General features: G+C 39.2%; 1 long non-coding RNA gene across 1 annotated transcript; it reads left to right on the forward strand.

Annotated features, from left to right (window-relative positions):
* The first annotated feature begins 7577 nt into the window (after positions 1-7577).
* Positions 7578-12217, forward strand: LOC109196849 (uncharacterized). The gene is made up of 2 exons (XR_002058189.2): positions 7578-9036; positions 11224-12217. It is a non-coding gene; the product is annotated as an uncharacterized LOC109196849 (long non-coding RNA).
* The last annotated feature ends 1760 nt before the right edge of the window (positions 12218-13977 follow it).

Genomic DNA, 13977 nt, shown 5'->3' on the forward strand with positions numbered 1-13977 from the left:
TGAAACCTGGAGAATGCATTATGAAGAAGGGTGCATTTGTGAATACTGAAGTTTAATGCCAAGTTTCACCCACTGCCCAAAGATCTGTAGCTTTATGGATAGATAAAAGGACTGAAGCAAAGTCTCTGTTTCTTTGATCTTTGGCAGTAGAATTTAGACAATAAGAACAGCAAACAGTCATGCCAGTTTTCAGGATTACAGTAAGGGAGGAATGCAAATAAACATACATGCAATTCATAACTGGAGCCGCTTGGAGAGAAATGCCCTCAGTGCCTAGCTCTCAGACATTTGCATCGCAAATAGATACGCCTGTATGTGCAGGATTGGGCCATTTGACTCGCGTGACTGTGCTATCACATAGACTAACCTTGGCACAGAGAGGCAACACATAGAAAACATAAAAATAAATTATAAAAATAATATCTAATGTGTTTTAACACTGACTTAAAAACACAATCTGAACAAAAAAGAGGCTTTGGCATTAACTAGATTCCAAATGTAGCGTAGCTTCACACATTTTTTCACTCATTTCTGTAATATGTTACATATAGTCAGCTGACACTTTGTCAGTACCGGGTTCGACCCCCTTGTGCCCTCAGACCTGCCTTAATTCTTCATGGCACAGGTTCAACAGGGTGCTGGAAACATTTCTCGGAGACGTTGGCATGATAGCGTCACACAGTTGCTGCAGATTTCTCAGCTGCACATCCATGATGGAAATATCCTGTTACATCGCATCCCAAAGATGCTCTATTGGATTGAGATGAGGTGACTGTACACTGAGTACACTGAACTCCCTGACATGTTCAAGAAACCATGATTTGAGCTTTGTGACATGGCATGGAGCCTGCTAGAAGCAGCCATCAGAAGAAGGGTACACTGTGGGATGATAAAGGGATGGACAGAGTCCACAGCAATACTCAGGTAGGCTGTAGCATTTAAATGATGCTCAAGTGACCCAAAGTGGGCCTCCACACCATTATGGCACATCCACAAGCCTGAAGCATTGATAGAGGGCTTAGATTTGACCCTACCATTTTAATATTCCAGCAGAAATTCAGCAGACCAAACAGCATTTATCCAGTCTTCTACAGCAGTGTTGTTCTGGTGCTGTAACCCATCTGTGCATTCTTCTCCTATTTTGAAAATAACAAGTGGTCATTTGGGTTACTGTTGCTTTACTATTTGCCCAAAGCAGTCTGACCATTCTCCATTGACCTCTTAAACCATGAAGGCATTTTCTATAACCCTAGAAAGTCCTGGTAGATCATCAGTTTTAGAAATAGAAATGTGCATTTGGCACAAACAACTATGCCACATTCAAAGTCACTTAAATCACCTTTCTTCCCTATTTTGACGCTCGGTTTGAACATCAGCAGGTTGTTTTGACCATGTCTGCATGTACCTAATGAAGCGGTGAGCCTGTATCTGATTGATAATATAATTTGGAGTCACTTGCAAGTTCCAAAAATACCATGTTAAATTTCAAGCTGATTCTTGAAATTGAGTCTCAACTGGATGAAGAAGTAACTGTATTACTCTGGCTCGCACATGGACAATTCAGCAAACACCAACACAATCCTGCTCGGTGTGATAATAGCAGGAGCATAACAAACTACTCCCAGGGCTGTGCAGGAGAGCTGATCTAATTAGCATTGCTTTGTAAATATTGCTTCATGTCTGTCGGTGCTCCACACTGTCTATCAAATTATAATTGATCAGATATGTGCAAGAAACGGAGGGAAGGGCGATCGTAAGCAGCAGATGTCAGCGTGACACATTCTTTCCTCGGGTTTCAAGGGAAGGCCAGCCCGAAGTTCTTCCCTTTTGCTGAAACCCATATGCTCGGTAGCCCCGGAAAACAATACGTGACAAGTTTTGATCACAGGAAAAAGACTCAAGTTGGTGTTTTCTCATGATGCACTCACTGGCATATCTGGTTTTGTTCATTTTTGATGCTATCAAATGTTGTGACACCATATAAAATGGTCTTAAATGTTGAATCAATGTGATTTATCTGATAAACTTCAACACTGCATCACAACACTCAACTTAAGGCTCTTTACATTATAAAGTAAAGAATCTACAATAATACAGAGAAAACCCCAACAATCAGACGGGTCCCTTTAGTAAGCACTTGGTGACAGCGGGAAGGAAAAACTCCCATTTAACAGGAAGAAGCCTCCAGTAGAACTAGGCTCAGGGATGGGGCAGCCATCTCCCATTACTGGTTGGGGGTGAGTAGACAGTAGATAGGACAAATGTCAAAGACAGGTAGAGATGAATAATAACTAAAGATTAAATCCAGAGTGGTGTACAAGCACATATAAATACATTCATACATTGGACTGTACCATGTCTCTTATCCCAAAGGATGGAGTGCCTGCCTGGATAAGTGAAACAGAGTATAGGGGCTCCTATTTCTGGATGATTCAGACAGCTCTTATCTCGCTGTAGATACATCTAGTTATATAAATTAAGCTGGAATCCTTCTTCATTAAAAAGTCTTGTCAAACACCTCCATAGTAGAATGAGTAATGAGGGCAGAGAAAGGATTTTCAACTTTAATTTGAATAAATCTGGCACTTTCATGTATTCATTCATATGTATGGCTCATTCATTTACCAGATCCTCCTAACATACACCACTGAATATATTCATTCAACCAGGCTTCTGTGCAGGCCCCACATGTTTCTGCATACGTTCCGGTCCGTATTGAATAGGGAAATGTGTTGCCATTCGTCATCGTAATATATGCTGCAGAGCACACATCGTTTGATGGTAAAATCAAAGACTGAATGTAAATTTACAGTTATGTACAGCACACCGACAGCCCAAGCACCCAGAAATTCATAAATGTGGAAATTTAGATGATGCTCCCTGAAATATATCTCCCAGACTCAAGATAGACAAAAGCGCTACGGACATAAAAACAGTGAAATCGCCCAACAACAGCAACATGCTCACTTTGAGAATTCAGAGATATAATTTCCCAGTGTCGGATTAATAATTTAGTTACATAAAGATGTGCTCGCAGCGGTATCGTGTGAATTATCTATCAGCAGTATTAGGACGTAGGAAAATAAGCCTTAATATGTGAACACGGACAAGCTTGTTCAGAGATCTGAGGCTGCTTTTGCTGTACTGGAGAGACTCATTCAGGGAAATGGCTGCAAGAGGGATATAACAGCCAAACTGCCATAATGGGTCTGCACTTATCTGAGTCTTTGAAGCATCCTTCGAGCTATTATTGCATTTGAGGTTAATTCGCTCTGATTAGGCAAGCAGAAAAACAGATCAAACCGTGGATGTTTGTCAGTGTCTTGTTTCAGATTAGCTTTGCTGAAAAGGTGTGTTCGTCTTTTTCACTTTTACGATCCATTGCTGTTTGTTTTACGTTACAGTTTCACATGTGTGCTTCTGAATTAAAGTTTCATGTGTGTAGTTTAAACGATAGTCTTGTTTCCAGTACGTTCTCCGAAATGGCGCTCTCAGATCCGCCTGTTAAGCATTAGATTTGATGAGTGTTTTCCCTGTGTGCTAAAGATTCTGTGGCTCAGTCTGAACAAAAACACTTTGCAAATCTTTGGAGAGGCATAATGAAAAAGCCAAACTGTGCACGCTCTCACTTATTTCCTCAGTTGATTATAAAAAGCGCATAATTTCCACCAAGTCGAATCCTGCGCGGCTTCCTCGTGAGGATTTTATGGTTTTCGACTGTGTTCATGAAAATGAAATTTTTACAGTAAATTGCCTTCTATGTGAGCTAAACAAAGGACATGTAATCACAAGATATGTTTGTGGCGTTGCAGTAACTGCTGCCTAGCACTTTCCTGCTACATCGATGAGTCCTCACAGTTTTAACTGCAAAGCCATTGCTTCTAGTTCTGCTTAGCCTTTAAAACAAATGTGGGAAAGCTGTTTTTTTCTGACGGATCCAGAGTGTATGCCCTGTTATACTGCAGTGAACTCACAAAAGGCATTAATGATACCCTCTTAAAACCCACAACGAGCAGGTGATTTGTGTGTGTGCGAGTGTGAGTGCAGGGCTGCATTTGTGCGGCACTGGGGATACCTCGCTGTCAGACTTGAATTATCTCCTTCAGGTTTGTGTCTGGCAGAAAACAGTAAGACCCAGAAGGCAGGGAGGGAAAGCTGAATGGCTCTGCCTTGACATCTTTTAGGTTTACACCTAGATATACACCGTACACAGCCGAACGTTTCCTATTTTTATACCACCTCAGGAATAGCTGTATTCCACTATATTGTGAATTCAACACATGTGAGCCTCATGGCCTTCATTAGGGAGTCAGGGCCCAAAATACACTGGCTGAATAATGAACAGCCAATAAAGGCTTTATGGGCCTATTTTGGAGTTTTCTGGATCTCTTTTCTTCCTCGCAACTATCTTTAACAACAGAAAAGCAGCTCACAAGCTTTCTGTGATTGTCAGGATCTCAATAAAAAGTGCATTTTAATAGTGCCAGTGAAATGCAGTGAGGAGGCAGAAGAGTGCAGCATGTGCTGTAATCCTTCATGCAAAAATCTGGTAATATAAAACAAGGTCACCGTGACATACAGACATCCTGGACTCCTCAAATATAATTTCCTTAATGTGTGCAAAATGTCTTCCAAGATAAATTACCATGTTGGATAATATAATTTTTTTTTCAAATTGCAGAGCTGGCTGCGTGTTCTTCTCCCTTGTTTTCTGTTGAAGTGCTGTGTTTGTGGGCAAGTGCACACCTCAGGTGGCACAAGAATAATCTGGTTTATTAATGGACGTTGAGAGACTCAGTTACAGGGTGTCGAAGGTACATGTAAACAGCCAAGCTGGAATGCAGCCAATTGCAAGGTTATTCTCTGCGTGGAGCCAAAGGACAGCTTTGTATAAGCATCAATTATTCATGCTAAAAAATACAAAAGAAACGATTGCTTAAACACTTCAGCCCAATCTTATTTTCAAACCAGAACTGAATCTACAGCTTCATTTACGTTTTTTTGTTACTAAACATGCTTCATACATATTATATAATGGCAATTTAAAGGTTCTGTTGCATATCGACAAGTAGTAAACACATGTCTTGGTTTACAGCTCAGTTGTTTATTCTGTTCTGCGTTTCTCTCTTGTCGTTTTAGATCAGTCACTCCCACCTCCCCTTCCTACCAGACACATCTCATCTCCTGATCTTCTCCGCCTCTCCACTCACCTGCTTCCACTTCACCAATTAGTCACCTCAATAAATAAAGCTGGCTCACAATACTTCCTCTGTCAGTTCGGGTTTTTTGCACTGTAACTTCGCAGCACTCCATCGCCTGTTTTATAGCTGCCTAGCTTTTGCTTTCTACCTGTAAACCTGAAACCCTGCTCTGACCGGCTGTCTTGTAAGTGAACCCAGTCCAGTCTTACTTTTCTATGTGTCAGGCAGTTGGGTTATTTTGTCCATAGCCAGTAGGTGTCGTCCTAAATGACAGTTTTTAACCAAGATTTTATTTATAATATGATAATAATAGTAAGAAGCTAGCTATTCCTAACCCCAAAAACAAATCGTGGCAAGGAAGATTCCCTTGTAACAAACAGAAACCTTGCGATTGCTCTGTGTCCTGTTTTGAAGTCTTGATTTTGTATTTATTTATTTATTTAGCATTTTAGCATCACCATCTTTACTTTTTGATCCCAGAAGTAACCTTGTTTGGGTGAGCGCTTGGAGTGCTAAGTTATGAGCTAATGCTAGCAAAACTGGTTAGCATGCACAAACTGTATAAGTGTAATGCACAGACACAGATTTTATCTTATCTACTGATAAGTGCTGTGTAACGAACTACAACAGAGACTTCCTCAACAGGTTGTACCACACAGCAAGTTGTATTATTTGTAGCCAAACTTGATTAAAAATGTTCCCAAAAAAAGTACTGACTTGAAGTAGCTTAGCCTAGCAAACAGCTTGTGCAAGGGTAGCCATTTAATTTTCCCAAGGCGCCATATGAGAAACTGGGACTGTTATGGAAGGCTAAACCAATGAACTCTATAGTGTTCAATATTAATTTTATCTCTTTGTTGCAGCCGTCCACAATAGTCCCAGTTTTTCATGTGGTTCCTTGGGAAAATTAATTGCCCACCCCCAGGGGGAGGCTAAGCCCCAAATCATAATGTCATGCATACAGTGCCTTGCAATTAACATTAATGGAATATGCTTTTAAATGTAGTCAACGCTTCTCACATTTTCATACCTCATTTCATTTCAACTGGGTCCTCATTACAGTCTTACCTTCAAAAGCAACCTAATTAGTTGGATGACCTATTGTAGTGAATAATTTATAATGAATAATCAATGATTCCAATATAAAATACCAGTTTTAGGTGTATTAAGTTTAAGTTTAAGGTTTAGTTATCAAATCCGAAGCAAAGGCTTGGTCAAGTTGACCAGAACTTTGCAAAAATAAATTAACGAACAATTTTCAGCCAAGCAGACAAAAGGACAAACATGTTCTTAACCACACAAAGGCAATCCACCAACTCATCAAGCACTATTCAGTACAGATATGGAAAATCACCCTGTCACTCCAGTTTACAAGACCTAAACTGGTAAGAGTTGAATTCACATTTAAGTTTTTTTGCTCACCTGGTTTTTCCTGCTCTTGTATTGCTCTCCATGCTCCTCACTTCTTCTTTGCCCCGACAATCACACACAAATATAAAAATGTAATTTTATAAAAACTTATTATAAGAGCAGGTTAGGGATCTACACTTGATAATAGTAAAAAACAATGCTTAGTTATGTGACATTATCATCAGTGAATGTGGGCAAAACAGAAGCAGTCTTGACTTTATAGCTTTTTTTGACTACACGTCCACTCTGAGCTGTTTCCTTTTGCTCCCTCTCGATTTGCTGTCTAACCCAGCTCTTTGCGTTTCTTTCCCTCTAGCCTCCTCTCTCAGCCTTTGTCAACAAGAACTTCAATGTATCAGTGACAGTTTACAACCTAATAAAAGGCATAAACCAATCCATATGAATTTATAACAACATTCAGACCAATTATGGGCTGCTGCTGCTGACCATTGACAGGTAACATCCCTTTGACTTCCTGTCACCTGGAGCTGGGCTATAGACAAACAATGAAGCCCAATTGGACCCGAATAGGAACAGAAACCTTTAACAAACGAAAATAGTAAAGTACATCAGCTCATTGCCAAAACACATGGTGTTATTTCAACAAATAACAGACTGCTTTGGCAGGTTAACTCAATGTTTTTCAATGAGTCAGTTCACCATTTAGTTTCTTACCAATTTGCCAGACATAACGTTTTTAAGTAAATCAATTTGAAATTTCTTAAATGAGTGTGTAAGAATTTCAAATCTTTTTATAGAATGTAACGTAAATTGCAAAAATACCACCCTCACTTCCTAAGAGGTAAATTACTTGTTGTACAAGGCTATACTTGCTATAAACATATTATTTCATTTAATATCCATAGCCGGAAGCAGTGAGTTTTGGCTATGAAACTATAGTTTTTGGCACTTCTGCAGTGGCAACCTTTTTTTTTTTTGTATGTTTGTTTGTTTTCCATCAGCCTTGAAGATTTCTGCTTGAGGCAAACCCAGCTCATGGGTGCGGCACCTGTTTTTGAAACTGGCCGCTGGGGTTGGGCAGAAAAAAAAAAGGAAAGAGGAAAGCTGACGTATATATGAAGGTATATATACCTTTCAGTACTAATTATAAAACAGATTTCTCACTATACATTGTGCTGATCTGGTTAGTACTGCAAAGGCAACGCTAAGTGAGCACTGAGGGCTCGATAATAATTTTCGTTTAAATCATAAGTGACCGGCAGGCGTCGTGTTTAAATATATGACGTCATATAAACAGAGCAGATTAGCGTGAGGGCAATCAGTGCAGGGCAGCAACCACAAAGAAGAAACATGCTGCTCCAGAGTCAGAGCACAAACCACAGGCGAGAGTTAATAACGTACAAAGGGAATCCAATAAGCAACAGCCACTAAAACAACCACATATAGTAAATATATATGACATAATCAGTAAAAAAGCAGGTTTTAAAATAAAGATGTGCATTTCTCTGATCTCCAACAGGTAATTCCACACCTGGCTTGCGTATAACAAAGGCAATTTAGTTTTAAGGTTTATGACCTATTCTGAGACCTGTTGAGGGCAACTTTTTCTATACATTTAGAGAAAGGAAGGACTGACCCATTTGCTATGGATGACAGCATTTGTAATGAAAGAACTTACCCATTGTGTCTACAGCAATTGGTTATCAGGTGACTGATTTGTCATTAATACACCTACACCTGCCATTTTGTGGTGGACACTAAGTGCACAGAAGGTTTAATAAACCTTTTTTTTCTTGCTGTTTGATACAATTGTGTTTCATGGCAACAGTAAAATGTCACAATCTGCTCACAGTCCAGTTTTTTTTCCTTCTGCTTCTTCCACCCACCAGAGTCCTTCAGCCTTTTCATCTCATTCTCATCCCAGGATGTCAAACACTGTCGGTTTGTCAGATTCCGTTGGCATCGCCTGATACGTACAAGATGTCATTTGGCGTAAGTGCCTTGACGCACCGGACACAGCGGTGTTGGGTGCCTAGAGATAATAGTCCTGTCTAAAAGGGTAACAATGAGGCAGTATGGGTGGTGGTTGCGTTCCCTGTTTGTCTGCAGTATGTGTCACGATTTTGGAGCGCTGGATTTAGCATCTACTTCACCGACACATTCTCATCTCCGGCCATAAAATGATTCTATTTTGTCATATACCGTCTACTAGCTCACAGCGTGTTAGTTGGCACTGGTCTCTTAATGCATTCACTTTGCTCCCACTCCGAGTGACACTATATAAGGCACGTTTCTGAGGAGCCAGTGGCTTGGACAAAATGACAATATTTGATGGCTCAAGAATGAAAACAGACACATCTTTCATTCTGCACCCACTCAACTTTTAGCCACTCCCTACCCGGTCCATCCTGTCTGTTTGAGTCAGTCCCGGATCTCGGGCTGCTATTGTCTGACAACCAGCAGGGTAAGCTTATTTTGCAATAACAACAATAATAATAAGACTTCGGCACTGCTTATGTTTCCCTGATCTTGTCTGCATTTGCATCCTTTATGCTTTACTGTCACCGGTTTAGAGTCCACTGATCCAAGTGTTTAGTGAGACTTTTAAAAGCAATTCTCACATGGCACTAAGGAATAGATGAATGCCTATTAATAATTCAGGAAAGATATTATGGAAAAGGTCAAGTAAGCAACTCTAATTCTCATGTGTGTTGCCTTAAATATTGTTTTACGTACTACATGAAACGTGCGCTCTTCATGTTTATTTATAGGCATGACCTGTGACAGGTGCCAGTAGTGGTTCCTTCCAGCTAATGACTTAATACAAAATGAGCTACAGTGGCAAAGCTTACATCTCTTTCTTCCAGGCTGGCACATCATTGTTGTTGTTGAGTTTGTAGGGATTGTTGGCTGCAGGTTGTATTCAGTGTGATTTATCCTATGTTTTGTTTGGTTTTTTGGCATGAAAGGAAAGGTCGTTGTGATTTGAATAGATTTAATTTAGTGCTGTCAATGTTAATCTTGTTAAAATAACTGCATTAACACGGCAAATCACGCGGTTAGCTCGTTAATGTGTTCGCACTGTCCAGCCCCACGCGCGCGATCCGTGCTAACTCACTAATGTTAATGTGTTAATGCAGTTATCCGTTGACGCGTTAATGCAGTTATGCATTAACGTCATTTTAACGAGATTAACGCTGACAGCACTAATTTAATTATATACGTAGCTTGCCTTTTGGGTCTGTTTTGAACTGGAAATATAGCACAATTGTCTTAGTTTGTGTACTGAAAGCAGACAAGTACTGGTGGAAAATGTAGTTCGGAGGGCAGTCAGACTTAACCGCAAATTTAATTGGCTGTAAAAATACAACAATGAGCTAAGAGAGTCTAAATAGCTAGAAATGCATGATAATTCTCAGTGGGCACGTTAGAAGTAATATCTCTATATTGATCCAGTGCTGATGTGATGTTTGTGTTTGTAAATGTGTCACAGCAGATGATTTACTGCACAAGTTTCTTTTTGCACTTTTAGTCCACTTAAAGAAGAAAATTCCAACTTAACATATGTGGCTGAGTGTGAGAGGAAGCAGGACTAATGGCAAAGAAATAGCACACGATGACGATGTATTCTTTCTAACATGTTCTTTGGATAAGATCAGTGCATTGTAGATGAGTAGAGATACTGGATACCAAAACAATGACTAAGTATCTCCATATTTTCATATGCTAAAAAAACCCCAACCCTCTCAGGCAAACAAGACACACCTTTATGAGGTCATGATATTTATACTGAAATTAAACAGTAAACCTTCCGTATTATAATCAGATGTGTTTGTTTATCATTTCTTCTTTTTTTAGGACACTGATAAATTTGAATAAGCAAACTAATGTTGAATTGTTCTTCTTAGCACTATTTTTAAAGGACATTCTTCTCAAGCATCCTTTATTGAACCATCATTCACAAGATAAGGTATCAGGAAGACATCCAAGGCAGTTAAAAGATCCTTTTTTTAAATCCATCCTGAAAACAATCTGATGTTCAAAAGCAAAGAACTGGAATGATTTATGTCATGTTTATGGGCTTGATGTGACATAAAAAGCCTGAAATATTGGGATAAAGCAGCATATCACAGAATCCAGCAGCTTCCAGATTATTTACACATGACAAAGAGAGCATTGAGCCAAGAATGGAAAGTCTTTAGGTACGACTTTGAAATTATTTTCAATATTATCCAGTTATTACTTCTGTATATCCTTTACTACCTCATGCTTTTGTTTGATCCAGTGTACCTGGGGTGTTGTGCTCACAGTACAAACTTTAATCCATCTTCAAGGTTAGCACTTTATTCTGGTTTGTTTTGACATGGCACTTAATTAAATCATTAGAGCACTACACTGAAGTGCTACATTTAACCCCTGTTTGTAAGACTGTAGAACAGTAATGAGATGACCCTAAAATTGCAAACTTAACCAAGGTTACTGAACATTCAACGTAAGAGATGAGCCTCCATGAAGCAACCTTTAGTCCTTCTATTCTTGGTTTCCAGATAATAAATAAACAGAATGGGGGAAACAAAGAGCAGCCCCAACTTTTTTTATGGCTCGTGTTTTTTATGCATATATAATGAATTCCTGCTGTCTTCCCCTGCAGCAGTGATAAGATATTGATGATGTGTTGTCGACCACTAGATGTCAGCATCAACCAGCAACTTCACCTGTGATCACATGCAGTAGATCCCCGACAGTGACAGACTGACCTCTCCTCGTGCCCAGTGCTTTGCTCAGGCTGTCGTCTTGACAGTAACCTAGAACAGTTTGAAACACTGCTTGAAGCAGCCCCTTGAAATATTACTAGCCTTTAGATGGGTCCAGAAAGGGATTCAATCTTCCAAGATAGGCAGGTGTAGAAAGCAGCCAAGAGAAGTAGTAGTACAGCCAAATACACAAAGAACACATTACCAAAGTATCGTGAACCATTGACGAGTGTTTGTATAATGTCAGAAAGTGTTTTGCTCCCATAATCTGTGTTGGAGCAGCTAAGCTAAACAAACTTTCATCAAATGTTGAATCCTTTGATTTTTTACTGGAGGCATTTATGAAACTGCAACAACCAGATCAAACAGTGGTAGCAACACTTTTCACACAACCTCAGCACAGAAAAAATGGCATTAATAAAAAGGTTGCTTAAAAAGATAAGATTAAAATCAAGAATTAAAGACTTACTGCCTTTAATTCTTGATTTTAATCTTATCGAGTCAGACTGTCAGTGAACCGATGCAGCCGGAGCTTACGCAACCAGAGGAGCGGCTCTACTGGAGCTTCCAGTTCACGACCTGGTGTGAGGAGTGGCTGTGTTCAAAAACCTGCAACTAGAGCACTGACCACAAAACAAAGGGTCAGACTAACCTTTATATGCTGTTCTTTATCTAAAAAGAAAGCAAGAAATGCTAACGTGTAGCATAAGTTTACTTTTTGTGTTGTTTTTCTGACATTTCATTTTTGTATTTATTTTACTGTCTACTTACCATTTGTATACAGCACTTTGTGACCGCTCGCCTGTGAAAGGCGCTTCATAAATAAACATTGCTTACTTACTGTTATTCAGTTCAAAGTTTTGAAATTAAGTAAACACTTCTCAAATATAACATATGTTGAACAAGTCAGATTGCCTTTATATTGTACTTTTTTATTGCATTTCATTCTCTTATTTTACTGTGTACTTACTATTTGTGACCACTTCTCTGTTAAGGGTGCTTATAAATAAACTTATGTACTTACATTCAGTTTAAAGTGAAAGTTCAACGTTTAAAATTAAGTAAACTCTTATACCACTTATATCCACTCTTGAAGAATGAATTATTCAATTTGAAACCCTTTTGAGGGCCTAATGCAGAGAGAGGCACAAATAGTACGAAACCGAAAAATCACTAGGGCTGCAATTCATGTTTTAAACCTTAAATAGGTTTAAAACATGAAAACAAAGTCCATAGCATTGTTAAAATGTTTGCTTCAAACACACTGAAATACATTAATAATCAAATATTTCTGCAGCCGCTTCATAAGTTGCATAGAGAAAACAGTAGTATATCAAATAACGTCTACGGTCAACAATCCCACTGCTGTGTGATAAGAAAGGCTCTGTTTGTTGGGGCTGGAGACGACAGAGCTCAGTGTAGAAATTCTATGAATGACTCCAAGAAAATTACAGTGTGTTCAGTTTACCCCAATGACCTGCAAAGTCCCACTTCCCCATTTAATAAAAGACATTTGACATACTGTAAGGTGGGACAGGATGCCTGCAGCGTGAGGTTTTGAAATATCACTGCTTTGTGTGTTTCTTCAGCTAAAACTGATCTGAAACGGTTTTGAAGGTTCTTACACTCTTATAATCTATTTTCAAGCTGACTGTTCTCCGGTTATTTATACCTCAAAATAACTCTTATAGTATATCTTGTCCCTTTTTTTTAAAATGCTAATCAATTTAATGCTACATCTTGCATCCATCAGATCCTTTTCAAATGCTTTTACAGTGTTTCACTGACAAATTAGGAATAAAGCATCGCTGTGTCGCTTAAACGGAAGATTAACTACAACTCAAAATACATCTGGCATCTTCAGCGTTGCTGCTCAGTCCTCCTCGGACCAAAACAGAAGAATTAAGTTCTTCACCAGCAATGACATCACCATCCAGTCATGAGCTAAAACATCTGCCGCCCTAAAATCCAGACTCGCAAAGACAGGGAGACAGATAGGGGAAGCAGGCACAGAAAATGGGATAATACATCACAGGCGAGCTGCTTTTGACCTATGAGAAAATATCTTGAAAGACGCACTAAGAAAAATTCATTCGGCTGAATTCCATTGTTCCTTTGACATTTTGTGGACGTTCAGTGTGTCCAATCTGTGCTGGAAATGGTTTACTTGGATGAAGTCCTTGATGTAATCCGTGAGATTTTTCACTCTTTTCACACACGTCACTGTCTGTTCTTCTCTGTGCAATAAAGCATTTAAAGTCAAGCAGAATAAACCGTTTTTCTTCCCTGTAGGTGTCAAATAAGTATAAACAACCTGCAATCCATTATTGTGACTTTTTTCTTTTGCTTTTATCGTCTTAAGAACTCCTGCTTTGTCTGCTTCTTTTTTGTGGTCAGTATGTGTGCACTGTTTTCTATGAGATGAGACTGTTTGTCTTGGCTACACAACTTCTTGGAAAGCCTGACTTCTTTATTCTCACATTTGTTTGGCTCACAAAAAGGGAAAACTCTGATGCAATGTTATATTGCAACACATCAGGTATGTGATAATTGCTGTTTGTTTGTTCGCCTTCTTGTCTCTCAACAAGATTATAGGCCAAAACTCGCACTCTGAATTTCACTACACTTGGCTTAGATGTGTAGCATGCATG

Source organism: Oreochromis niloticus, linkage group LG1, assembly GCF_001858045.2.
Source record: "Oreochromis niloticus isolate F11D_XX linkage group LG1, O_niloticus_UMD_NMBU, whole genome shotgun sequence".
Classification (NCBI taxonomy): Eukaryota; Metazoa; Chordata; class Actinopteri; order Cichliformes; family Cichlidae; genus Oreochromis; species Oreochromis niloticus.